The sequence below is a fragment of the Leopardus geoffroyi genome, chromosome B1 (assembly GCF_018350155.1).
Source record: "Leopardus geoffroyi isolate Oge1 chromosome B1, O.geoffroyi_Oge1_pat1.0, whole genome shotgun sequence".
Classification (NCBI taxonomy): Eukaryota; Metazoa; Chordata; class Mammalia; order Carnivora; family Felidae; genus Leopardus; species Leopardus geoffroyi.
This window is the reverse complement of record NC_059327.1, coordinates 52,578,890-52,604,048: the sequence shown is the minus strand read 5'-3', so window position 1 is coordinate 52,604,048 and position 25,159 is coordinate 52,578,890. Positions and strand designations below refer to the sequence as shown.

The 25,159-nt window shown below is 44.3% G+C and overlaps 1 protein-coding gene across 3 annotated transcripts in view; it reads right to left on the bottom strand.

Moving 5' to 3' along the window:
- The window catches only part of GATA4 (GATA binding protein 4), an 80,726-nt gene that overhangs the window by 10,989 nt on the left and 44,578 nt on the right, over window positions 1-25,159 (bottom strand). The window lies entirely within an intron of this gene.

Genomic DNA, 25,159 nt, shown 5'->3' with positions numbered 1-25,159 from the left:
AAAATACAAATCATATGTAATCCTATGACTGCAAGATCACCAGTGTTATTAACATTTTGTTCTATTATATCCTTTGCAGTACTTTATATATTGACGTATATTTGTGCCTAGTCAAGGTCAAGCTATATAATTTTGAGCCAACTGTTTTCACTTAATACCACGGCATTTCCCACATTAGACATTCTTCATAAACTTGGGGTGCCTGGGTGGCTCAGTCAGTTAAGCGTCCAACTATTGGTTTCAGCTCAGGTCATGGTCATGGAATTGAGCCCCTCGTTGGGCTCTGTGCTGGGTGTAAGCCTGCTTTGGATTCTCTCTCTCTCTCTCTCTCTCTCTTTCTCGCTCTCTCTCTCTCTCTCTCTCCCCTCTCTTCTTTCTCTCCCTCTGCCCCTCTCCCCTGCTCTTGCTCTCTCTCTCAAATAAAATAAAACATATGAAAGTTTTTAAAAATTCTTTGTAAACTCATTTAGCACAGTATATTATCCATCACACAAATGTGCCATCCTTTATTATTATTATTAAACTTTTACTCAATCACTATCCAGCTTCCGATTTTTGTTTTGTAAACACAGCTCATTTGGTGCACAAATCTTAGCATTTCTGCTTATTCTTTTAGGGTGCTCCCCTAGAAGTAAAATTACTGAACGAAAGGGACTACATTTTTTGAAATTTTGAAATCATTTTCATCATTTCATCATTTCAGTATCTGTTTGATATGCTGTATCCTGGTCTGACATGTTTTCCTGCCTGCTGCATAAAATGAAGGCCCGCACTGCAAGCAACTGTGATTAGTGTTGCTCACACTTCCACGGGCACGTTGCCATCATGGTCAGTCTCCTGCAGTCGTTGACAAACCCGCTACATCACCATCTTTACCGTCCAGGTCTACAGAATTTGACAATCGACAAATTTCACTCTGCCCATTTCAGTTGCCCTGGTGAGATAGGCTGGGGTGGGCTTCTTATTCCCTATGATCTGTATAAAGCCTGGCTTAGAACTTCCAGAAGTCTCTCTGACTCCATGTACCTGCTTCCTATTTTGAAAAATATTTTACATCCTATCCCGATTTTTCATCCCTAAGTATAGCTACCCTGGTATTAGGATAGTTCTTGTCCTACCTCCAGAGGTGGGAGTGGGATCTTCTCTAGTAACGGGGGGATATTTGGAAGGCAGGGTTTTTAAGAGCTCTCCCTCCACCAGGACCTAGTACTGGGGTTTAAGGTCCCACATTCTCTAGCTCTGTGGCCCAGCTACTTGCTCTAAGGGAATGCGGGCTGAAGAAGAGCATGGTGGGGGGCCCTCTCCTCAAGTCTGGGTATACAAACAGTCATTTGCACCTGCAAACAAGTAGCTGTGTGTCCACAACGAGTCAACAATGTGCAGGTGTGAGGGGCTATTTGCTCAAGCCAGGGAGCTGAGCACACACAGTCACGAGAGGCTATTTTTGCACCTGGGTCACACTGAGAACCCTCCAGCAAGGTCACCTGCTTTCAGAGCCACACACAAAACGGCAACTGCTGTCCACAGTTTGCTTCCCCATGCCTGGGGGAGGCAAGCAATGAGCCCACACGCCACCCTCACTACCATCACCGCCATCACAGCCACCACCACCTGCAAACTGGCATGTGCTGACCTTGCCCTGAGCCAGTAAACCCTGTTCCCTTGGCCCAGGCCTTCCCACAAGGGAACTGGGAAGGCCAAGGGAGTTCACAGAAGGACCTTCGAACAAGGAGGGGCTTTGGCAATGTCATCCTTTTGGTGGGGATCTGCTGTAAACACTAGATGGCGCTACAGCCTCACAATTGAACCAAGACAGTCGTCTAGCCTAAACCATGCCTGGGAGTGGAGGACTTTTCTAGATCATTCTTCCAGTCCAAACCTAATGCAACCCTCTTACTCTATTTTTTTTTTTTTTTTATCACGGAAAGAGCTAAACATACTCAAAAGTGGACAGAACGAACTCTTATTTAATCATCAGCCAGCTTCCAACAAGCTGTGGCCAGTCTGGTCTCATGTATCTCTCTACTGACTTTCCTCCGTCTTGTATAACTAAAGAAAATCCCAGACATTCTACCATTTCGCTCATAAATATTCCAGTATGCAGCTCTCACAGATAAAGATGCACTCTCCTCCTTTTAAAGATAGGCAAACCAGGTTCTTTCCTATGTTTTAGTTTATCTAAAGAAGCCTCTACAGACAAAAATCTCATAATCTGTTCTCTCTTTTGGAGGGGAGATGTCCTCTTCTCATCACACTTAAGGTATTACATGCAGGGACAGAATCTCATTGAAGGAACCATCCTTGAAATTATAGGTCTCTTGGGTGGTGGTTACTGGCCTTATACTGCATTGAGACCCCAACACAAAAGTTTGCCTTAGAAATTCCTTCACCATTTGCCTCACAGAATTGGTTACACACTTGAGCAACTATTTTACTAGCCAGGGAAAGGCACTGGAGGTTGGCAAATAACGTATTTACCACCAACAAATGTTTACTGAGCATCGGCTTTTTAAGCCCTCTGATAGATGTCACAGATGCTAAGAGGGAAACTTATTCTCAGAATGCTAATGACCTAGTTGGGCAAATTGAGCCAAAATATTGATAATGGGTAACAGTATTATTCAACTCATATTCAGAACATACCTTAACCTAATTGGGGATTTGGATGGCAAATACTTCTTGCCTAGGGTAGGAAATGCAGAAGTCAGACCCAGATTGAAGGGTCAGGTGTTAACAACGGTAGCCAAAGGAAGAGAATGGATAGGAGGTCAAGGCCATGCTTCCTAAAGATATGCTCTCAGACATCCCATGTCTCTCTATAATCCACTACACCTCCAAATCTACAGAGATTTCCATATTTTCTACTAGAAAGTCTTGTACCATCCAACCTACTCAATAAGATGTTATAAAATTTTAGATGATTATTGCAAAGACAATGTAACACTAAAGGAAAAGGCTTACCCTGCATGTTAAATGAAAAATGCAATACACAAAATGCCATATCCATTGTGATGGCAGCTAAGCCCACCAAGAAGGAAGTTTTTCTTGGGCCAGTTATTATGATATGGGCTTTTCTTTCTTTATTTTATTTTTAAAAATTTTTTTGAAATATATGAAATTTATTGTCAAATTGGTTTCCATACAACACCCAGTGCTCATCCCAAAAGATGCCCTCTTCAATACCCATCACCCACCCTCCCCTCCCTCCCCTGCTCCATCAGCCTTCAGTTTGTTCTCAGTTTTTAAGAGTCTCTTATGCTTTGGCTCTCTCCCACTCTAACCTCTCTCTGGGCTTCTCTTTCTTAAAAATGCCATTCTGGGTGGCTCAGTTGATTAAGTGCCCAACTCTTGGATTCAGTTCAGGTCATGATCTCATGGTTTCATGAGTTCAAGCCCTGCATTAGGCTCTGTGCTGGCAGCACAGAGCCTGCTTGGGATTCTCTCTCTCTCTCTCTCTCTCTCTCTCTCTCTTTCTCTCTCTCTCTCCACCCCTCCTCACTCACACTATCTCTGTCTCTCTCCAAATGAATAAACTTAAAAATTTAAAAAACCCACCATTCTGTAATGTCATATTGCCTATTTTTAAAAACCTGATTTAAAATAAACAAAAACAGGGGTGCCTGGGTGGCTCAGTTGGTTAAACCTGCGACTTAGGCTCAGGTCATGACCTCACAGTTCATGAGTTCGAGCCCCAAGTAGGGCTGTGTGCTGACAGTTCAGAGCCTGGAGCCTGCTTCAGATGCTGTGTCTCCCTCTTTCTCTGCCCCCACTTACTCTCTCTCTCTCTCAAAAAATAAAATAAACATTAAAAACAAAAAACAGAAAACAAAACCAGAAAAGTTTTTGATCACGTTAAGCAGCTCCCAGTCCACTATGGGGGTGGGGTGGAGGTGGGGACTATTCTCTCTTGCATCTGACACACACACACACACACACACACACACACACACGCACCCTACCTGGGACAGAAGGAAGGAGAGAACGGAGTTCAAACCTTGCTGCTTAGCAGCCAGGCTGCCATAAATAGGAGGTAATAGGCAGTGAGGGAGCCCCACACCAGCCTGAACATCTGGCAGCACGGACCCTGGTAACAACCATCTCTTATTCCTTCATTAGAAGTGCACTGGGGGGTGGGGTGCCTGGCTGACTCAGCCAGCAAAGCCTGCAACTCTTGATCTCAGGGTTGAGTTGAGCGGAGAGATTACTTAAAAAATCTTGGAAAAAAAATTAAGAAATGCACTGGGTGAAACTTCCCAAAGGGCCAGCAGGCAGTGGTCCGAAGCCAGTTTATAAGCCAGATTTCCAAGGGCATAGCTATGACCTTCACTTATGAAAGCCCCACCTACCCAGTGCTGAGCATCATGGGAATGGGTCCAATCACTTAGAGGGCAGTGGGAATTCAACTCTCTCGGAAGTGGGTCAGCATTACCCCAGTTGGAGAAAAGACTTGTAATAATAGTTGTAAAGTACTTTGCAAATGAGAGGCAAAACTCACAACAATGGCTGTAAAGTGATTTGTAAACACCAAATGAGATAACAATGATGGATGATTGTTAGGTTTGGAGGGGTGGAGAAGGAGTGGGAAGGCCAGGGACAAATCTTCAGGAGGGATTTTTGCAGGAGGGAGGGGATAGATAAAAGAGCTAGGAGATTTGGGAATCTGACCTTTTCTCAAACCACTGGGGCCATGCTCAGAATTGTAAACTGTGTATCACTCCCAGACTTGACCAAGTTGGAGGCTGGTGGGCAGGGAACGAACTGGCAACGTGGTTCACAGGGGACAATTATGAGGTCACAAGGCTGCTGTTCATAGGCAATAGTAATTAATGGCTCTTAGCAATCAGAAACACAAAATGAATTGGGTCCTAACCCCAAGAAAGGGGATCTAACTCCTCACTTCCATCCATGACCCACTTCAGAAAACATTGTTTTTAAAGAGGGCAACAAACTCAGCCTGATTTCGTAGACATCCAATTTATTACGGGTGTTCCTAGGAATCACTTCTCCCCAAGTGCCTGAAAGAAAAATGTGGGCCAGGAGGTTGAAGGATCCCACCCCTGACTTCCCCACAGAGAACTGACACAATCAAAGGCAAAGGCTTCGACCTCTCCCCTGACCTGCTCCATCCATCTTGGGGAACCCACCCACAGGCAGGGCTAAGCAAGCCAGGGCTGGTGAGAGAGGGTTTCGGCGGCCTCCATTTTGACCTCAAACTTTTTAGTTGGATTCTTTTTTCCAGCTTGTCTCTAGACTCAGGCAGAAGACCCTGAGGGTAACGCATCCCTGCTGGGAACTCAAAGGACCCCCTCCTCAGGGACTACCCTCAGCCAGCAAGACCCTGCCCAGGACTGACTCCAAGACAGCGATCGGTCTGACTTCCACTGCCCACCTGCACAGACCCACGGACCTTTGCCCCACGTTTTCCTTATATAAACCTGGAAGTGTTTTCAGCACTTTGGAGGCTGCCTTTCAGATTCTAGTCCACTGTCTTCCCGGGTTGGCCTCACCGAAAGAAATTCCTTTCTGGTTTTGCCACCATTGGTCTCTCTCCCTCTGGATTTTGTCAGTGGGGAGTGGCCAAACCTGGTCTGTTTGGGGCCCCCAGAGTCAGGTGAACTTGCACCCCCGTACCCTAGATACACTGGGAGAAAAAAAAAAGGAAGAGGGAGAGGGAACAAGGAAAAGGAATCAGAGGTCGGGGTCATGGTTGGCAGCACTAGGTAAGCACTGCCCGAAAGCTGGCTTTGTCCCCCAACTGCCGGAGGTCAAGCTCAGGACTGCCACATGAATGCCAGCCCACCGGGTTGGTGCCACAGAGCCTGGTTCTGCTCTGCTGTAGAGGTGCCCCTCAGGCTTCTGTCTTTTGAGGGATTTCTCTTGCTAGAGAAAGCTGGGTCTTGAGCCAGAGTCCATGTTGAGCCCCTTCCTTCACCCTCAGATGCGGAGACTATCTGACCTCAGGCCCTCCACTGTTTCTGTGGGGGGCACTGAAGCCCCAAACATTTGCCATCTGTCTACTCTACTGACCCCTGTAGCAAGTGCTGGACATGGAGATCTAGCAGACACAACTGGGGCAAGACCCCTGCCCAAAGTTGTTTTGGTCTGGCTGGGGATACACAATTCAAAACAAGGAATTCTATTAAATGTGACAAACTGCAATGGCACCTAGGCTTTTTCACTCACCCCCACCTCTCCGCCCTCCGTTACACATCTTTAGCTGTCCTAGATCACTCCACAATCTGAGGAGAGAAGACACATAAACACAATGGAAATTGCCCATGCTCTGGGCAGCCATTCAATGCTACAAAACTACAACCAGAGGGGATCCAAGGCCTGGGCGATGCCAGAGGAGGTACCTGTCCAGAGACTTCCCCCAGAGCCAAAGGGGCTTCAAGAACAAAGTCCCTAGCCCCACCCATATGTCCCTTGCTGAACCCCAGCCCTGCTGTCCCATCCAAAGTTCACCAGAGATTGTGTATGGATTTCCTGACAGGCCTGGATCTGTCCCCGGGACTGGCGCCTGGGTCTGGGGCACAAGGAGCAAACAGATCCTGAGGTTTTTCTGGCAGCCTGAGCCTTTGGTCTTCTGGGCTTCGTCAGGCTTGGCCTGTGACAGGAGGCTGCCAAGGGGAAGGCGGACACAGCTCCAGCAGCATCCAGGCTGGCAGGGATTAGGGCACCTATTCTGAAAGCTGAACAGAAACGGTTCCCACCAGGCCTGGCAAGAGTGGGCCATTAGCGTCTGCGGCCTCTGCTTCAGAGCGCTGAAGGACAAAGACGTCAGCGATTCACAGAGATAATCAACTACATTCTGACTGCGGTTTCATGAGATGCGTAACATCGTTAGAATCTTACAAACAAGGAAATGGAAAATAATCTATATGAAACATTTAGCATGCTACATTTCTTAATAGTGGCTGAATAATAGGAGAGAGAGACCTTTAAACTTTTCTCCAGGAGAATATTGTAATTGCACTGGAAATAAACTTTCACCTTTACACACACACATACACACAAACAAAAAACACTGTTGTTCTTCTAGGAGCCTGGCTTCAGGTTTAGAAGGAAAGTTAAAGAACGTGACTCAGGTTAAAAAAAAAAAAAAAAAGAGGAGAAAGAACATTCTGAGAGGAAGGAAAAAGCATCAAAAACAAGAAGGGAGGAAGAGACAAAGAAAGAGAAAGCAAAAGGAAGGGGATGAAGAACAAACGAGACCGAAGAAAAATATTTAGAGCATGTTGCCAGGAGTTAATACCTCCCTCATACGCTAAGAGAAATTGCAAATTACAAACAGAAGGACGAGAAGAAGGCTCTACTCGGTGATTGGTGCCCCATCACTGAAGGGATTATATGGAAAGAGTCAACCATTTGTCCTCTTTTCTGTGACCAACAGGCCCTCCCCTGAGATCTAGAAGCCCCCAAAAATCCACCTCCAGGTCTACCTGGTGTGTGTTCCTAGTAGGGGCAGAGTGGAAGGTTGGCCCAGGAGGGCAGGCAATAGAAGAATGTTAACGTGGTTCACGTGGTTCGGAAAAGATCTTACTGAATCAATAGCAGAACTGGCATTACAAACCCATGCTGACTGACCAGCTGTCTCTTAACCGTGGGCCTAGAATCCCATGAGCTCCAGCTCCAGACTTCACCATCCTGCTGGGGACCCAATCCTTTCCCCAGAAGCAGACGGTGTCAACATAAACAGTTCAAAAATCGGTACATGAAAGATCGTTTAGGGTCACAATATAACACGTCAGCAGCAAGGGCTCTAAGAAGTCCAGGACCCACATATGCTCTGTCTTCCTGACTCATATGATCACAGAAGCATCTGAAGGCGCATCTGATTCAATGCTCTTTGGCAGACCAATTGAGAAATGCTCCCTAGCCTTCATCTTTGGGAAGATTAGATGTTGAGACCTTCAAGAATCCCCACATGGGAGACTATAATTACAGTATTAAAGATTTCCCCATGAAATGCAGGGTCACTCACTAGCTCCAGGAGAAATTTCTTGGTGCTTTACAATTCAGAGTCAATCCTCAGCAATGACTAGGTCCTGGGCCTTCAGCATTGTACAAAGTTAGGTCCATTAATGATGTAGATTGCCACATTGCTAGGAAAAGTTCTGTGGTGTTAGGTGCTGAGAATATGACTTCCTTTGCCACATCTGGAAATTAAACATACACACGTAGACTCCCAGGAGAGGGTCCCCACAGCCCCTTCCCACCTACAGGTGATCTACAGGCTGGAATAGCATCTTTAAAGTAGGCAAATAGGGGGCGCCCAGGTGTCTCAGTCAGTTAAGCGTCCAGCTCTTGATTTCAGCTCTGGTCATAGATCTCACGGTTTGCGCTCTGACATCGCAGAGCCTGCTTGGGATTCTCTCTCTCCCTTTCTCTTCCTGCCCCTCCCCGCTGGTGCTTTCTCTTTCTCTCAAAAATGGTAAACATTAAAAAAAAAAAGAAAGCAGGCAAATGGACAAAGCAAAGAAGGGAATGCTCAAAGGCAGGGTTGTGTTATCATTTCTATTTATAAAGCTTAACCAAATGTTGATATTTTGTCCTTCTAACAGTAAATGCTTTTGCAAACGCTGTTTTGCGCAGTTGTCTCCTCGCGTTATCTGGGTTCCCTCTCTGGGCTTCCCTCTCCCTGCCTCCTGTCCATTACCCCTCAGTAAAGGAGAAGTCTAGGCTCTTCCCTGTGGGTCCTCAGAAAGAAGCCCGCGGAGCGTGAGCTCACGCTACTTAGCATGCAGAAGCCTGAGTCTCTACAGGCTGCCGTGTCCAGTGGACTCCCCGTCCTGAAGCACACCCCCCATACCGACCCTCTTAAACCTGGAACCACTGGTGCTCCTCTCTTCTGCCAGGTCTGACCAGGATGCCACATAATTCATCCTCCAGGATGGGGCACTTCTGAGGGAAAGGGGCATATTGCTAATTACTCCGGAACAACAGATTTAAAATCAGGATGTGTGGCCACTCTAGGCAGAACTCTGGCTGTGAGACCTGCATCACTGATCCTTATGCCCTCTGCGGTCCCCTACAGCCATTTCTCTCCAGTGTCACCAAGTGACTTAAAACTGGGCTGATTTACCACCTCCCAGACAGGGTGCATGCAGGATGCAAGGAGAGGAGTGTGTAAAATCACTCTAAAGGCTGGGTTTTCTAGTTGGCCACTGCCATCTCACAGCTCCCTGGCTTCCGCCTTTGGCTCAGTGACAGCCACGGGAGCCCTGACCAGGCACCAGCAATTGAAAATGTTTGCCACTTTCTGGACTCTGGGTACTGAGTCCAAACTGTACCCTCCCTTCTCTGGACCCTGCCTTATATAGTGACTATAGCCACTGCTTAGCTCTGGACATCCCCTAATCATTGGTCCCCTGTGTGCTGACTTGTCTCAGTTAAGACTCTAAGTCTCCTGGAGGGCAGGTGGCACACAGTCATCTTAAAGACTGGAAGCGATGTTTGGGTGATTCCATGAACATTCAGGAGAAGAAACCAAGGTCCAGAGAAGGTGAGTGACTCATGTAAGATTCCAGAACATTCTGTGACTTGATCCTTGCCCTCCCCAGCACCACGCTGCTCTTAGGCTGAATCACTCTATCATGCTGGGCATACAACGGAAACTCAGTGCACATTCATGATCAGATTTCAACAAAATGCAGAGCCCTAAAGTGTCTAACAAGGCAGCAATAGTGCCCATGGAATGGTATTAATCTGAGCGCTCTGCCTGACAGCCTGGCCACCGAGATGCCATGTTCCTGGACACATATAATTCAACTGAGAGTTAACTATGCAGGGCCAGAGGCTTCTCATATGTGTACCGTGTGTGTGTGTATAATTATATATAACAGATGGATGAGATATGGAAAACTACTCCATGATTCAGTGACAAAACTGCTCTAATAATACCCTGGAACACATCAAAAGGACACCCCCGTCCCCCCCAGAAAGAAAGAAAGAAAGAAAGAAAGAAAGAAAGAAAGAAAGAAAGAAAGAAAGAAAGAAAATGTTCATTGTTAAGATGTTCATGGCAAAATACTGGTAACAAGCCAAATGTCCATAGATAGGGAAATGACTAAGAAAACTGAGCTGCAGTAAAAAAAAAAAAATGGGAAAATTTGAGTTGATTTTTAAAATGACAATTATATGAACTATGTTAAGATCTCCCCCTCCTTTAACACAGCTTAAGATCATTAATTAAGCATTTAATTAAACAAGCATCTCTGTAATCTGGGGAATATGTAGGAGACACTGGGAAGAGCAGTGCAAAGGCACTAAACTTGGGGGGAACGAATGGTGAAAAATAACGTGGGAGTTAACAAAACAAAACAAAACAACTAAAACAAAACAAAACAAAAAAAGCCCGCCTGGGTAGCTCAGTCAGTTGAGGATCCAACTCTTGATTTCAGCTCAGCTCTTGACTCCAGGGTTGTGGGATCAAGCCCTGTGTCAGGCTCCAAGCTGAGTGTGGAGCCTGCTTAAGATTCTCTTTCTCTCTTCTCTCTCTGCCCTTCCCACACTCACTCACGAGTGTGTGCCCTCTCTCTCTCCCTCGCTAAAAAAAACAAATAACAAAAAGTTATAAAAATAACACCATGCACCCCGAAAGGCGGCAGTCCAAGAAACCACTGAGCATGTGGTTCCATTTATATGAAATATCCAGAATGGGCAAATCCATAGACAGGAAGGACACAGACAGTGGTTGCCAAGGGCAGGAGGAAAGGGAATTGGGAGACTGTAACTAGGCAGAGGTTCTCTTTGGAATGATGAAAATGCTCTCAAGGGTTCGGGAGATGCACGCACAACTGAGTATACTAAAATCCACTGCATAGTACACTTTTTTTTTTTTTTTTTTTAATTTTTTTTTTTTTCAACGTTTATTTATTTTTGGGACAGAGAGAGACAGAGCATGAACGGGGGAGGGTCAGAGAGAGAGGGAGACACAGAATCGGAAACAGGCTCCAGGCTCTGAGCCATCAGCCCAGAGCCCGACGCGGGGCTCGAACTCACGGACGGCGAGATCGTGACCTGGCTGAAGTCGGACGCTTAACCGACTGCGCCACCCAGGCGCCCCCATAGTACACTTTTTATTTTCTAAGTAGGCTCCACGCCCAAATGTGGTGCTTTAACCCGCGACCCCCAGATCAAGAGTCACATGCTCTCCCGACTCAGCCAGCCAGGCACCCCTGAAGAAGTTCACTTTAAATGAGTGAACTTTACAGAATGTGAAGTATATATTAATAAAGGTGTTACAAAATAGTAAAAAATTAAGTTAAATTTTGAAAAGCCATCTCTGCCTAAGAGTCAGAGGAATGGAGAGGTCTACTTAATTTCTTCCACTTCCTGGGATCCTCTCATTCCAAAAAAAAAACAAAGTGCCTTCTCTATCTTGGGCCCAACTGCCTCCCCTTCCACAGGGGAGCCTCCTCTAAGCTCAGGTATCCAGCCTGGCACCAACTATTCTTTCTACCCCACAGAAGGAAAGAGAAAGGCTCTTTCCAGGGTGGAGGACCAGAAAGTGTGAGGATGTACATGATGAGCTAATCAAAAGCTGTCTGCCAGTCACACTGTGGGCAAAGTCCAACGCTGGTCCTGCATCCTCCCTCTGAGTCAGGAGTCACGGAGGGGAGGGGTGAGTCATTGTCCCTCTCTAGGCCTCCTGCCAACCTGCCTCTGTCATTTAAATGTCAGTCCCCACATTGTGGGTGAGGGTGACATGGTTCAGCCCGGGGCTGGGGCTGGGGGGCAATCTGACCATATCTTAGCGAAAGCGTGGGCCATTCGATCTAGAAATTCCACTCCCAGGAATTTATCCTACAGATTCACTGGCACTTGTGTAAAATGGCTCACATATAAGAATATTCACTGTGGGTTTTTTTGTTTTTGTTTTTGTTTTTGTTTTTTTACAATAGCAGAAGATTGAAAACAACTTGTACGTTCATCGGTATGGAACTGGTTAACTCAATTGAAGTACACTATGTAGCCATGAAGAATAAAGATCTTTCATATACTAATATGGAATTTTTCCCAAAATATGCTGTGAAATATTAGAAGCAAGGTACAGAATGGTACATATGATATTCTCTTACAAAAAGAAGGGGAGAAGAGTCTGTACACACATTTATTTGTATATATAATATCTCTAGAAGGACAGACAAAAAACAGATAATACTGATTGCTGCCAGGGAAACATCCCGGTGGCTCAGGGATGCTTTTGACCACATGTTCATATGAATCTTTTGAAGACTGAACTATGTTAATTTATTTCCTATTTGCAATAAATAATTCTTTTGTATGTAAAATAAATTAAATATGCCCTAACATCACCACTGTTTCATGTACACTATTTTTTTTTTTTGTTGTTATTTTATTTTTTATTTGGTGGGGGGGCAGCAGGGAAGATGAGCTGAGGGAGAGAGAGAATCTTAAGTAGGCTCCACACTCAGTGCTCGATCCCATGACCCCAGGTTCACGACCTGGGCCAAAATCAAGGGTTGGGCGCTCAACTACGCCAGCTATGCAAGTGGCCCTGTAGTACTATATTTAATTTAGAGAAGGTTCCATTTTCTGATTTCCCACGAAGGCATCTTATGGCCTCCCATTTTCCAAGTGGGTTCTCAGCCTCACTGACCCACGGTCTTCTCTCACAGTGCCCTAGCTCCTGTCTCAAGGGGTCCCCAGACAGGCTTTCACAGGCAGGCTCAGGCTCCAGCCTCCACTGCATCTGGCTTGGTTTCTAATACACAGTTACTTACACACACACACACACACACACACACACACACACACACACACACACACTGCCTGTTTAGACTTCGTTCTTTTTATTGTAATTAGGAAGACTGAGTGGGAGCTTTGGCCAGACCCTCTATCAGGGCCATTTGAGAAGACTTAACCCAGGTCAGTCTGGGCCTGTTGGACTCTGAAACCCCTCTCCAGCTTGTTATAAGCTGGCGGGATAGAAAGGAAACACTGAACAAATTGCCAGACCAGCTCCCTCAGGGACCAAGACAATGGGTCTGGAGGGAAAAGTCTTTTTCCTTCCAGCCCAGTGGCTGTCAAGAGGAAACAACTTCCCTTTCGCCTCCTGGAATGGCAGCAGCCAGCCAGCCAGTCAGCCAGGGAGATTTATGGACTTATAATGTGACCTCTTTATTGCTCTGAATGCTAGGGAGGCATTTCAAGGGAGATTTACGCCTTTTAGAAGGGGAGGGGAGCAAAGGTATAGAAACATATACAGGGGACTATTTTCCCCTCTGGGGGTTTCTTGAGGATTACTTCATCAATCCACGGTTAAATTCAATCACCACTTTACATCTTCTGCTAATCCACCTAGTTTTCCTGCAAGCTTTTTGCATGAAGTGTGAAGTCTAAGGAGAATCAGAAGGGCTCTGCTTTGAATCCAGTTAAGACAAAACAACACGGAAAACCAGGGTGAAGACCACATAGAGCAGGGCTAGGAGACTCTCCCTCCCTACAACGGACCCTGGGCTATACACATTTTACCTGCCCGTGCCTAGGATCTTCTTTGTAAATGAGGGTGTTAGACCAGATAATCTAGGTCCTTCCTACTTTGAAAATTATCCAGATTAATTTCAGATCAAATGTATGAATTACTCTGCACTAGTGATTTTTCTGTCATTTGCTGTTTTGAGCAGTCTTCAAAGAAAATTTATTTGAGGAAGCCAGACATAGAAAGGCAGAACAGTGCAGCTAATTAGGTGAAAAGATATCCCAGACTCTTCCCAAATCCCCCTCTATGGGCTGACATCCATACCCTGTGGTCTTGAGGAAGGTCCTCCAGCCACTAGAGGGAGCTGGAGCATAGCTGTAGGAGTGTTAAGGGTCCATCCATTGCTTCAATATCACAAACCTACATTTACCAAACTTAAAGGCTGGGAGCAATTAGAAACAATTTCACAAGCTATCGGGAATGGAAATGTTTACCAAAGTAATGCTACCTCTTTTGCTCTGGTCTCCACAATTCAAAAATGGAGTATTTGGACAAGATGATTTCGAGCTCCCTCCTTTCAAAATCATCCAATTTGGCACTACATTGTAATTCTTCCCATTTATGTATGTTAAGAAATTTCCCCCCTAGTTTAAGTTGTATAATTCATAACTGCTATAAAAATTCAAACACTATCGGAGGATGTCACATGAAGAATAAAGTCTCCACCATTACCAATACCATGTTCTCTAGAGGCGATGATGGCTAGCAAATTTTCTACATTTTTAGACATTTTGTATCTTGTTAATTATGATTTTTAGAAATTTAGAAATTACATAAAATGCCAAGAAAAATATAATAATCCCTTGTATTCCCTGTCACGATCTCTTACCCAATCACTATTTTGAATTTAGAAGATACCCTTCCAATTCATTCTTGTATTTTTACACACATGTATATGCACCTCTGAACTTATATTAAGTCTGGTTTTGTGTTTTTTTAGTTTACTTGAATGCCTTCACACTGTAAATCACATGAACAAATTTACTTTATTACAAATATGAAGTATTTCAGTAACTGAGAAAAAAAGAATATAACAACACTCTTAGACTCACCACCTAGCTTTGTCAAATCTTAATATCTTACCATATTTGCTTCAGATATTTTTTAAAGAAAAAGACATTGCAAATACAGTTGATTCCTCTGTGGGATTCTCTCTCTGCCCCTTCCCCTGCACAAAATAAATAAATGAACATTTCTTTTTTTAAAAAAATCATGAATAGAGAGTAAACTATAAAAATTCTCTCTCAAGACCACATTCTATAGCCTTCTCTGAAGGTGTAAGCAGTATTAATGTAATAACCGCTAGTACTGTCCCTCCTGAGTTTATTGTTTAAGATTGTTTTTCTGCAGCAGCTTTACACTTTTCCTAAGATGTCTGCCAAGTAAGTGAAAGCTGTAAACAGATGCATTGAACTACGAGGCCTTTGTTATCAATTATGCTCGAGAAGTGCAGGGACTCAACCGTGGTATTGTGTGTGGATGGGAGGAAGACAGGCTGAGAGCCAGGCTCTGTACAGTCTCCGATGCAGGGAATCTCCACTCCTAGACTAGAGTGAAAAAGGACAGAGAAAATAAAACTAACTGAATAAACAAGGTGTGAAATGGACCCTTATCTCTATGTGCTTATAGTTTGGCTTAGGAGCAAAATGCAGTTTGGTAGGAAAGAATAAAATAACACTGAATGATCTAAATGATATTCCATGACAAGGATAAAGTAGATAAAATTCAGTACCGATGTGATTAATTGCCAAGTATACCCATGGAAACACTGGGTTAGGCTAGAAAGGCTAGTGAGAGGAAGAGGGACGGGTGACAGGATTTGAGAAGGGTGTATGGTGAAGAAGGGGGTGGACACTTCCTGTGAAGGCAGAGGAAAGGGATGCTTTCTCCTGGACCTCCCTGAACACCAGTCAATCAAATTAAGAAAAAAGAAACAAAAATAAAAACCAAACTCCCAAAAATAAAAGTTTCATCTCCAGTGAAACAAGGAAACAATTCTTACCCTCATCTACAGAGATCCTGTCCAATACGATGGAAATTCAGATCACATTGAAGAGCCATACCTCTCAGACCTCCAGCAGGTTGTAAATTTCCCAGGTAAGAAAATAAATGGGATTGGAAAGAAACAGGCAACGTTTTCATTATTTGCAGATGAAAGAATGGTCAACTTTGGTAAACAAATGTGTAAGATCACTATGGAGAAAGTTATCAAAACTTTGCTAAAGGATGTATAAGGTGACATGACTAAATGGGAAAAGATACTCTATTCTTGGATTGGAAAATAGAGTAGTATTCTTTCTTCCAAACATCCCGAGCAAATCTCTCATTTTAATGCAGTCCCAGCAAACTTCCCAACAGGATTTCTTAAATGCAACTGGTCAGGCTGAGTGGCAAATTTATAAGGAAAAGTTATTGTATAAGAATATCCAAGTTAATTTTTATAGAAAAAGACAGAGGAGATGTTGCCCTGTCAGAAATCAGAACAAATGAAAGTAAGCAGGTAATGGCACAGAAATTAATGTAATGATGTTCATTACAGCCTTCTCATGTGCAGTAGTGAAAAACTACCTTCAGAAATACAGCCAAGGCATAAGAAACGGGGAAGCTGTAGTATAAAAAGACTGGCATTAAGCATTAAATCCTTTCAAATATCAAAGTACAGCTAAACAACTGTAGGAATTATGAAATAGAATGTAAGTATCACATGCTTTTTTTTTTTTTTTAAACAAACTCTACGCCCAACATGGGACTCTAGCTCACAACTCTAAGATCAAATGTCACATGCTCTACCAATTGAGCCAGCCAGGTGCCCCATAAGTGTCATGTACCTTTAAAATGTAGAACTAATAAATCTTCTTAAGAGAGTGAGGTAGATCTGTACTGATATGGGAGAATATCCAAACAGATGTGCTTCCACGGAGAAACTAAGCTGCAGAAGAGTTCTTATGGTATGATCCCATTTGTGTGCAGGCAAATGGCACTGTTCTTCCTGGGAGGCCCTTCCTGGGGGAGGATCATATCATAAACTTAAACATAAGCTTGCCTGTGATACTTGCTTTGATTAATGACATGTGACTAGAAGTGTATAAGCTACTTACACAGCTTCCAAGCATAGGCTTCAAAGGCCACCATGTGGTTCTGACCTAGCTTTTTGCCCCTGCCATGAGGCTGGCATGACCCAGGTAGAGGTTGCACATTTAGCCTGGATCCCAGAGCGAAGCACACACATATGACAGACTTGCAGCTGACACATAATGTGCAAGGGTAAAAAATACATCTCTAAGATAGTAAGCCACTGAGATTTGGTGATATGGAGCAAAAGCTGACTGTAATGTTGTTAAACAGAACCAAAAGCAAACATCAGTGTTTTATAAATATATCTTTGAACGTATCAATAACATGTCTAGTATATCCTAGAGAAACTTATCTCATGTATATAAACAGATATGTACAAGGATGCCTATTGCAGCATTGATTATAGCAAAAATTGAAAACAACCTGAATATGTATCAATAAGGAAATTAAAAATTGAATATGATATATTAGTGTAATTGGAAAGTTATAAAAGTAACTCAAAGTACCTCCACATTTATCAACATAATTAAAACTCAGAAACATATTAATAGTCAAAAATAAAACTTGGGAGAAAATTACATAGCATGTTGTTTCTTCTTTTTCAAGTTTTTTTTTAAAGCTTATTTATTTATTTTGAGAGAGAGCAAGCAAGCGAGCATGCGAGCTTGAGTGGGGGAGAAGTAGAGAAAAGGGGAGAGAGAGAGAGAGACAGAGAGAGTCCCAAGCAGGCTCTGTGCTGTCAGCGTGAGCCCGATATGGGGCTCGAACTCACAAACTGTGAGATCATGACCTGAGTCAAAATCAAGAGTCAGAAACTCAACTGACTGAGCCACCCAGGTGCCCCTGGCAAAGCTTCTGCATGGTCTCTCTTTATTTTTATTTTCAGCTGCAGTAAAATATATGTGACATAAAATTACCATTTAATCTTTTTTAAATGTACAATCCAACAGTGTTAAGTATATTCATACTGCTGTGTAACCATCTCCAGACCTCCTTAATCTTCCTAAACTGAAACCCTGTTCACATTAAACAACTCCCTTCTCCCTGTAGCCCCTCGTTACCCCCATTCTACTTCCTGTCTCTGTGGATCTGACCACTCTAGGTATCTCACACAAGTGGAATCATACAGAATTTATCTTTGTGACAGGCTTATGTCACTTAGCATAATGTTCTCAAGGTTCATCCATGTTGTAGAATAGAATACGTCAGCATTTCCTTCCTTTCTGAACAAATACTCCATTCTATATACATATATACCTCATTTTATTCATCCATGGGTCCGTCTATGGATGCCTGAGTTGCTTCCACCTTTTAGCTACTCTCTCTCTCTCTTTTTAATCAATAATGTATTCGTCTTTACAAAAAATAAAAAATAAAAAATCAGGAACAAACGCAGAGCTGTGCATTAAATAGCAAAACAAAACAATCAGATCTTGACCCCTATGGCTGCTATTTATTGACCCAGCTGGGGAGATTCCTCATGGCATAGTCTTTGTAAGACTCAGTCTTCTAGGAAGAAGCTCTGAGGTAACAGTAGCTGCAGAAAAGCCAGGCTGAAAGGAAAATCCTGCGGCAGCAAGGTCCTGAGGGAAAGAAGACTACCCAAGCAGCCCAGACCTGACAGAGCTGTTCAGGAGCATGTCTGGTGGCCTCCGTGCATACAGTTCCTTGAAATGGGAGGACTCGTACCATCGGTGACACAGGGAATGGGAAGGGCACCGGCCCAGGCAGTCAGGCTGACCTGAGTCCCACCAGCCTCAGCCCCTTTGTGGCCTTGCACATCCCACAGCCTCAGTTTCTCCACCTGCTAATGGACATTGCAACCCCTTCCTGCAGGACAGTTCTGGGAATAAATAATAAAACAATGCCGGAAGACAGCAGGGAGTGTGTGCTGGGCCTTGATGCTACCACAAATCTCTCTAAACTGCCCAATAGCTGGGCAGGCTGGACAAAGCTGTGAATGGAGACCTAGGCTTCATTGTCTGCCTATATTTCTAACCAGCTGCCATCCTCAGCCCCTAATTGAGGACCAAACAAAGGCCCCTGCTCCTGATAATAATAGCACAAGTAATTCCCTTGTTTCTGTTTTTCACATTCTATTCCTATTTTTGGTAGAGTCATTAAAACAACCTCACGAGTCTTCACCCTCCCTGACTCTCACAGATGGGCAGAGCTGGAAGGGCCCATAGATATAAGAGGTGTCCCATTCCCAATTCATTCATTTTCACGAAAGAACTGGAAACCCAAAAAGCCCATATGGACAGTGCAGCTTCCACCAGTACTCCTGAAAAGACAGCCTGATCACTTCTGCTAAGACGGGCACCAAGTCCATGCCACTCCTCCAGGAGAGACAGAGGCATAAAGAAACCTAGATCTGTCTCCAGAGCATAACACACGCCGGAGAGGAACGCCCAGGAAGGCGTATACGTTGGGTTATTACAACAACAACAAAACAAACTAATAAGCAACTCCTCCTTTTCTTCATAGCTTTCGCCAAACCCTCTCACACTGTGGCAGCCACCAAGGATTAGATACCTTTTCTGGCAGAAACCCACAATGCAATCGACTTGCCCCCTGCTTCTCAGCAAACACGATATAGCACCGTGAGAATGTTAACCATTTGGTTAACAGTCGGACCCTAGGAAAGACCCTAGGAAGCAATTCATGGTGAAAGGGGGGTGTCCCTTATTCTCAGAGATTCCCAGGCACAGACCTTGTCAGGGCTTTCTCAGAACATGCACGCCCTCCCCAACAGCAGCCATACTACAACCGTTTCTTTCTGAGCACAACCCAGTGGTTATTTTTTCTTTTGTTTAGATCTCACTGGATGCAGACAGCTGGTTCCGACTCCCTTAGAACGAGTTTTAAAATGTTCTAAAGCTATGACAAAAGTCACTCTTGAGGTATCTACAACCCTAATTAGCCTCTGCTTATGTAAAGGGCCCCCCTATGTAGAAGGAATTATAGACACTAAGTTGGATGTAGAGTCTATGTTCCTGAATGTAGGTGAATACTGAGAATGAGAGCAAATTCTAATACAAAAACCCTCATTTAATTCAACCTGGTAGCCACCTAACCCTCTATTAGTGGAACCAACAAGATCCTATTTGAATGATCCCTTTAATGATAACACCAAGCGTTTACTAATGAATGACTAATGGCTAACATTTAAAAGATACTCCCTGCATGTCAAATACGACGGTTTATGAACATTATTTCCTATTTCTCACAGTAACACTACGAAGTAGCTTCTATTCAATCATATGGACATGAAAACTGGGGAACACGGCAAGAAGAATGGCTAGAATTTTAAATCAGGTGCTGACTCTCGATCTTAAATACAAGATTCTTCTGCCCCTCCTACTATCAGCTGCCAAACGGTAAAAAGTTGGAGGTCCCAACAAGGAACATAAGCAATAGTTCTGGGGTGCCTGGGTGGCTCATTCGGTTGGGCGTCCAACTTTGGCTCAGGTCAAGATCTCACGGTTTGGGAGTTCGAGCCCCGCATCAGGCTCTGTGCTGACAGCTCAGAGCCTGGAGCCTGCTTGGGATTCTGTGTCTCCCTCTCTCTCTGCCCCTCCTCCGCTCATGCCCTGTCTCTCAGAAATAAATAAAAATGAAAAAAAAAAGTATTAGTATTATAAGCAATAGTTCTGAAAATGATGGAAGTAAGCCTGGCTAATGGGCTCTGCCTTCACCACGAACAGCTGGTTAGATGGTCATCTCTCCCCTCCCCAGCAGATCTGTCTTCTTTGTCCTCTTCCCCCCTCACTGCCCCTTCTGTTTTGTCCTGGGGAAAGGGTCCCCTTTATTAATGCCATTCCTGGAGATGTGTTTACACAGGGCAGGAAACTTAATATCAACATTCCCCGAAGGAAAGTGTCTTGTCACTTCTGTGAAGCACTTCAGGCAGGGAGAGACCAACCTCCTGCCCAAATCAAAAGGCACTTACACCCTTTAAACAGAGTCTGACGGGAGAGTTTGTTTCTACAGAGACTCTTTGAGTTCCTGAGCTTGTGTGTTAGGGTGAGGTTGAGAGGCAGTTACTCATATACACAAAACTCTCCCTGGTGCCTCAAGAGGCTCTTTAAGAAGGATCTTAGGAATCTATGTAAAGTGGGGAAGAGGGAAAACAGTGGATTCAGGACAAACTCAATGACCAAAATTCTACAAGTGTCTGTAAACTGGCAGGGAAAGATTATAATCGGTCTGGCTCTGAGGCCAGAACACTGATAGGGTGTGAAGACTTTGGGGGGTCCTTAGGAAGCCCAAGGGGGCACCATCAGGGCCCAGCAGAGCACCACAGGATCAAGGAAACGAGCCCAGGTGGCTTTTACAAAGTAAAACATGGAGGGCACCTAACCATGTTTTCAGCTTCCTTTCTTGGCATCTGTTATGCTGGACTGCCCCTCACTCCCCTCCTGCCTTCAGTAGAGCTTCTCTGCCTCTATCACTCTCCCTAATACCCAAAGGGCTCTCTCCTGTTCCCAAGGCTTCAATAAGAGGGATGACCCCATAGATTTGAGCTCATACAACCTGCCTCCTGGAAATCTCACCTGTATGTCCCTCACTCAGGCTTCAGACCCACCATATCCAAAATAATGGTCGCACCTCTATGCGCTCTGTTTCCTTGTTGTTAGCTCCGAGAAAACCATTGGGGTCTTCTGTGCTCTTCTCTTTCCTGGCCTTCTAGGTTTTGGCTGCCTTTGCAAGATTCTTACAACCCCTCAATCTCCTCAGTTCCCCTCCAACCCATCCCGGGTCCCTCTCCCTATAAAATTGGACATGCTCATTCCTAGACTTCTGTCTCTCAGATTCCTTTTACGGGGATGCCTCGTCTCCTCCTACTCTAAGTCTCAGTAGGGCCAGCCTGCAGGTATGAGTATGTGAGCCTGAGGGCCCACACATATAATTTTTGATGAATTCCAGGCTTTGTCTTTTCAGATAATGAACATTTATTATCTACCATGTCATTGTAACTTGGGCCCCAAAATGAATGACGTATATCCTGAAAACACTTCCAGGCTACTGAACTATAATCCAAATAAAAAGATAGTACCATAAGATACAGGGAGAACACTGGCTCTGTTTGAACACTGACAGTTCTGCCCAGAGACATATCAAAGGCTGCCTGCAGAGATAAGCCCACTGCAGAGATTCCAAAGAGAGATCCCACTCCAGATTTCACACATTCACAAGATCGACCTTCTGCTCCCTCTTTGCTTCCAACAGGCAGTACGAACCTGCATTCTTGTTTGTTTCCAGTTCTTCCACAGGCAAGTGAGTGAGAACAAGAGAAAAAAGTTGTCTGCATAAAAAGCCATTAGGGAATTATTAGGGTAGGAAGAAAAAAATTAGCCCACCAGATAACTACATGGTTGCCAAGGTGCTGAGTAAGAATCGCTAGCCATCGTGACACTCCCAGTGTGCCAGGGCTCCGGTGTCTATGCTCTTCATCACCATTACAGAGAACAGCAAGGCTGCCCCTCCAGAGTCAAGAGCTTGGTTCAAATGCTCCAATTATCCTGGCCTTCCCGTCAAAGACCAAGACCTACTGAGCCTAAGCGGTAAAACCCAAGGGACTTTCCAGAAAGACAGAATTTGCTCTTCTCTCCATAGGAAAGCAATCAAATAAGAGACTCCCAGTTCCTGCCCAGTGCCCTTCCTAGAAGTGCCATTTATTTTCCAGGCTGACCCAGCAGTCAGAGGCTGCCAGGCAGAAGGGGAAAGTGATGAATCAGATTCCCCAGTCCCTGGGCCACGAAGGAGGCTTAAATGGGACTATGGGGTGAGGAAGTGTACCCAACAGTTTACTGACTTTTTCAATCCAGCACATCAGGGTACTGGGCAAACAACAACAACAGCAACAACAACAGCAACAAAATGGTATGTGTTTCTGATGGGAAGTAGACCCCAAAGAAATAAAGGAATGACTAGACTTGGTCCACATGACTGGTCAGTGATGTGAGACCTCAAATCCAGGATTTCTGCCTTGATCTTGTGTCCCATATGCTACTATGTGTCCCCTCCTTCCCACCCCCACCCCCCACCCCCAGCAGGAGATTATCAGCTAAGCAGAAAGGATATACAGCAGGAGTGACCCTCTATGACAACAACATGGAAGAACAGCTCAAAATCCCAAAGAATTGAGGCAAACTCAAATTCAATTTCCAGGTGGGTTCAAGATGACCACCCCTGAGGTACATGGAAGTAGGCTTACGCATACTTCTCACACCTCTTTCTCCTCGAACTATGGCTATAGAGACTCAAAAGAAAGGTAATGACCACTGTTTTCCCCCATACCCTTCTTCGGCCAATTCGGCCTGGTGATTTCCTCTTGCCTTTCTTTCCATGTCTTTTGCCTCTACTCACTCATTCTCCAGGCTAGAGAGTACTTCTGACAGCTTCTCACCGAGTCACCTGCTTTTTGTCTCCATACTAGCCAGCTAACACACACACAGACACACACACACACACACACACACACACGTGCACACACACACGCACATACACACACCCCTCTGTGTGTATTCTCAATTTACTGATTCAATATATTTGCCCTCTATTCATAAAGCCCCAAACTCCTCTGCCTAGATTTCAAGGCCCTGCATGTCTGGTCCCAACTGTGTCAACCTTATCAATCCCTAAAATGGAAGCAGGCTGCCAGAGTGCTGGGAAAAGTTTTGAGATATGGGTGATAACGTCCAAAATGTTTAACATGGCCATCTAGGGTGGAGCCCTGTATCAAGAGGCAAGAGGAAGGGGGAGTCTACCAGGAGTAACACAGCTCATGTAGTTGAAGAGAAGCACAAAGCCAAAAGCTAGAAACACTGGAGGTAACCCTGAAGTCAAAAGGCAAGGAATGACCAAACAGACAAAACTGGTTTCGGTAACAGGTTGCCAGTCAAAGTGTCGATGTTCTTTTTCTGAGACTCTGTGGATGTTGTGGCATAAATAAAGCAAATGTGAAATGACGTTGGGTTGTTGAGAATGTAATTTTTGGTGTGGATGAAAAGATTTACAGCTATAAAGATGCATGAAAGATGTAAAAAGCTACAGCTTCCAGGGAAAACAGTATGGTGGTTCCCCAAACCATAGGGAATTACCATATGATCCAGAAATTCCACTGCTGCGTATCTGCCCAAAAGAACTAAAAACAGGGACTCAAGCTTGCCATGTTCACAGCAGCACTGGTTCACAATGGCCAAAAGGCAGAAGCAACCCACGTGTCCATCACAGAGGAATGGATAAACAAAATGTGGTATATACATACAATAGGATATGATTCAGCCATTAAAGGAAGGAAATTCTGACACAGGCGACAGCATGGATGAACCTGGAGAACATTATGCAAAGTGAAATAAACCAGACGCAAAAGGACAAATATTGGATGAGTCCACTTACATGAGGTAACTAGTATCAAATTCATAGGGAAAGGAGAATGGTGGCTCACAGGGGCTAGAGACAGGGGGAATGGATACACAGTTTCAGATGGGGAAGAAGTTGTCCGGAAGAAGTTGGTTGGTGATGATGGCTGCACAACAATGCGGATGCACTTAATGCCGCTGAACTGTATGTACACTTGAAAATGGTTAAAAGGGTCAATTTCATGGTGTGTATATTTTAGCACAGGTTAAAAAAAAAAGATGCATAAAAGGAAGTGAAAACTTTTTTTTTAGTCCTTAATTTCAATCCGAAGTATGGTACCGACATGTGACTTTTTTATCTTATCTTGGGTGGGATGAGGGAAGTTTTTCCAAACTTTCTACTGAATGACTAACCCAATAACAAAGAGCACAACCAGCAGAGCTGGCTCTAGGAGTGGTGTCCAAATTAAAAGGAGCCAGGGCTTCCTAGAGAAATGGCTACAGCAAGGTCTAGGGGGAGAAAACACTAAGAAGAGCTTGGAGTATTTTGTGGTATGGAAAGCACAAAAGGATTAAACTACAATTTTGTCAAAAGAACTCAGGAGCCCAATTTAGACAGGTTCCCACTGGCAAAGACGGAAAAATCTGAGTATCAATTAGGACACTAGCTAACATGGATTACAACACATCATATACATTTAAATCTCTGAATTCTTAACAATACTAAAAAAAAAAAAAAAGTCACTGGTCAGGGAACTAATTCATTATTTTGAACACTGAAAAGTAAAGTGAAAGAAACAAGCATTCATCCTGCCTTTCCGACACAAGCTGTATCTCAGGGTGACCAAATAATTGGGAAACTGAAGTATTTTTTAGTTGTTACAGATATATTCCAGCTAGTAAATGAAGAAGGAATGAGAGCATTAGAATGTTACCCTTTGCAAGCACTAATGGAATCATGGACTTAGGCACTGTCCATCAATGGCTGCTGAATGTGATCAAGCCTATTTTTCCAATTACAGATTTACACGAAAAACAGGGCAGAGGGGTGCCTGGCTGGCTCAGTCGGTTAAGCATCCAACTTCAGCTCAGGTCATGATCTCGAGGTTCATGAGTTCGAGCCCTGCTTCCGGCTCCACATTGGCAGCAGAATTCTTCCTCTCTCTCTCTGCCCCTCCCCAATTTACGCGCGGGCTCTCTCAACATTAAA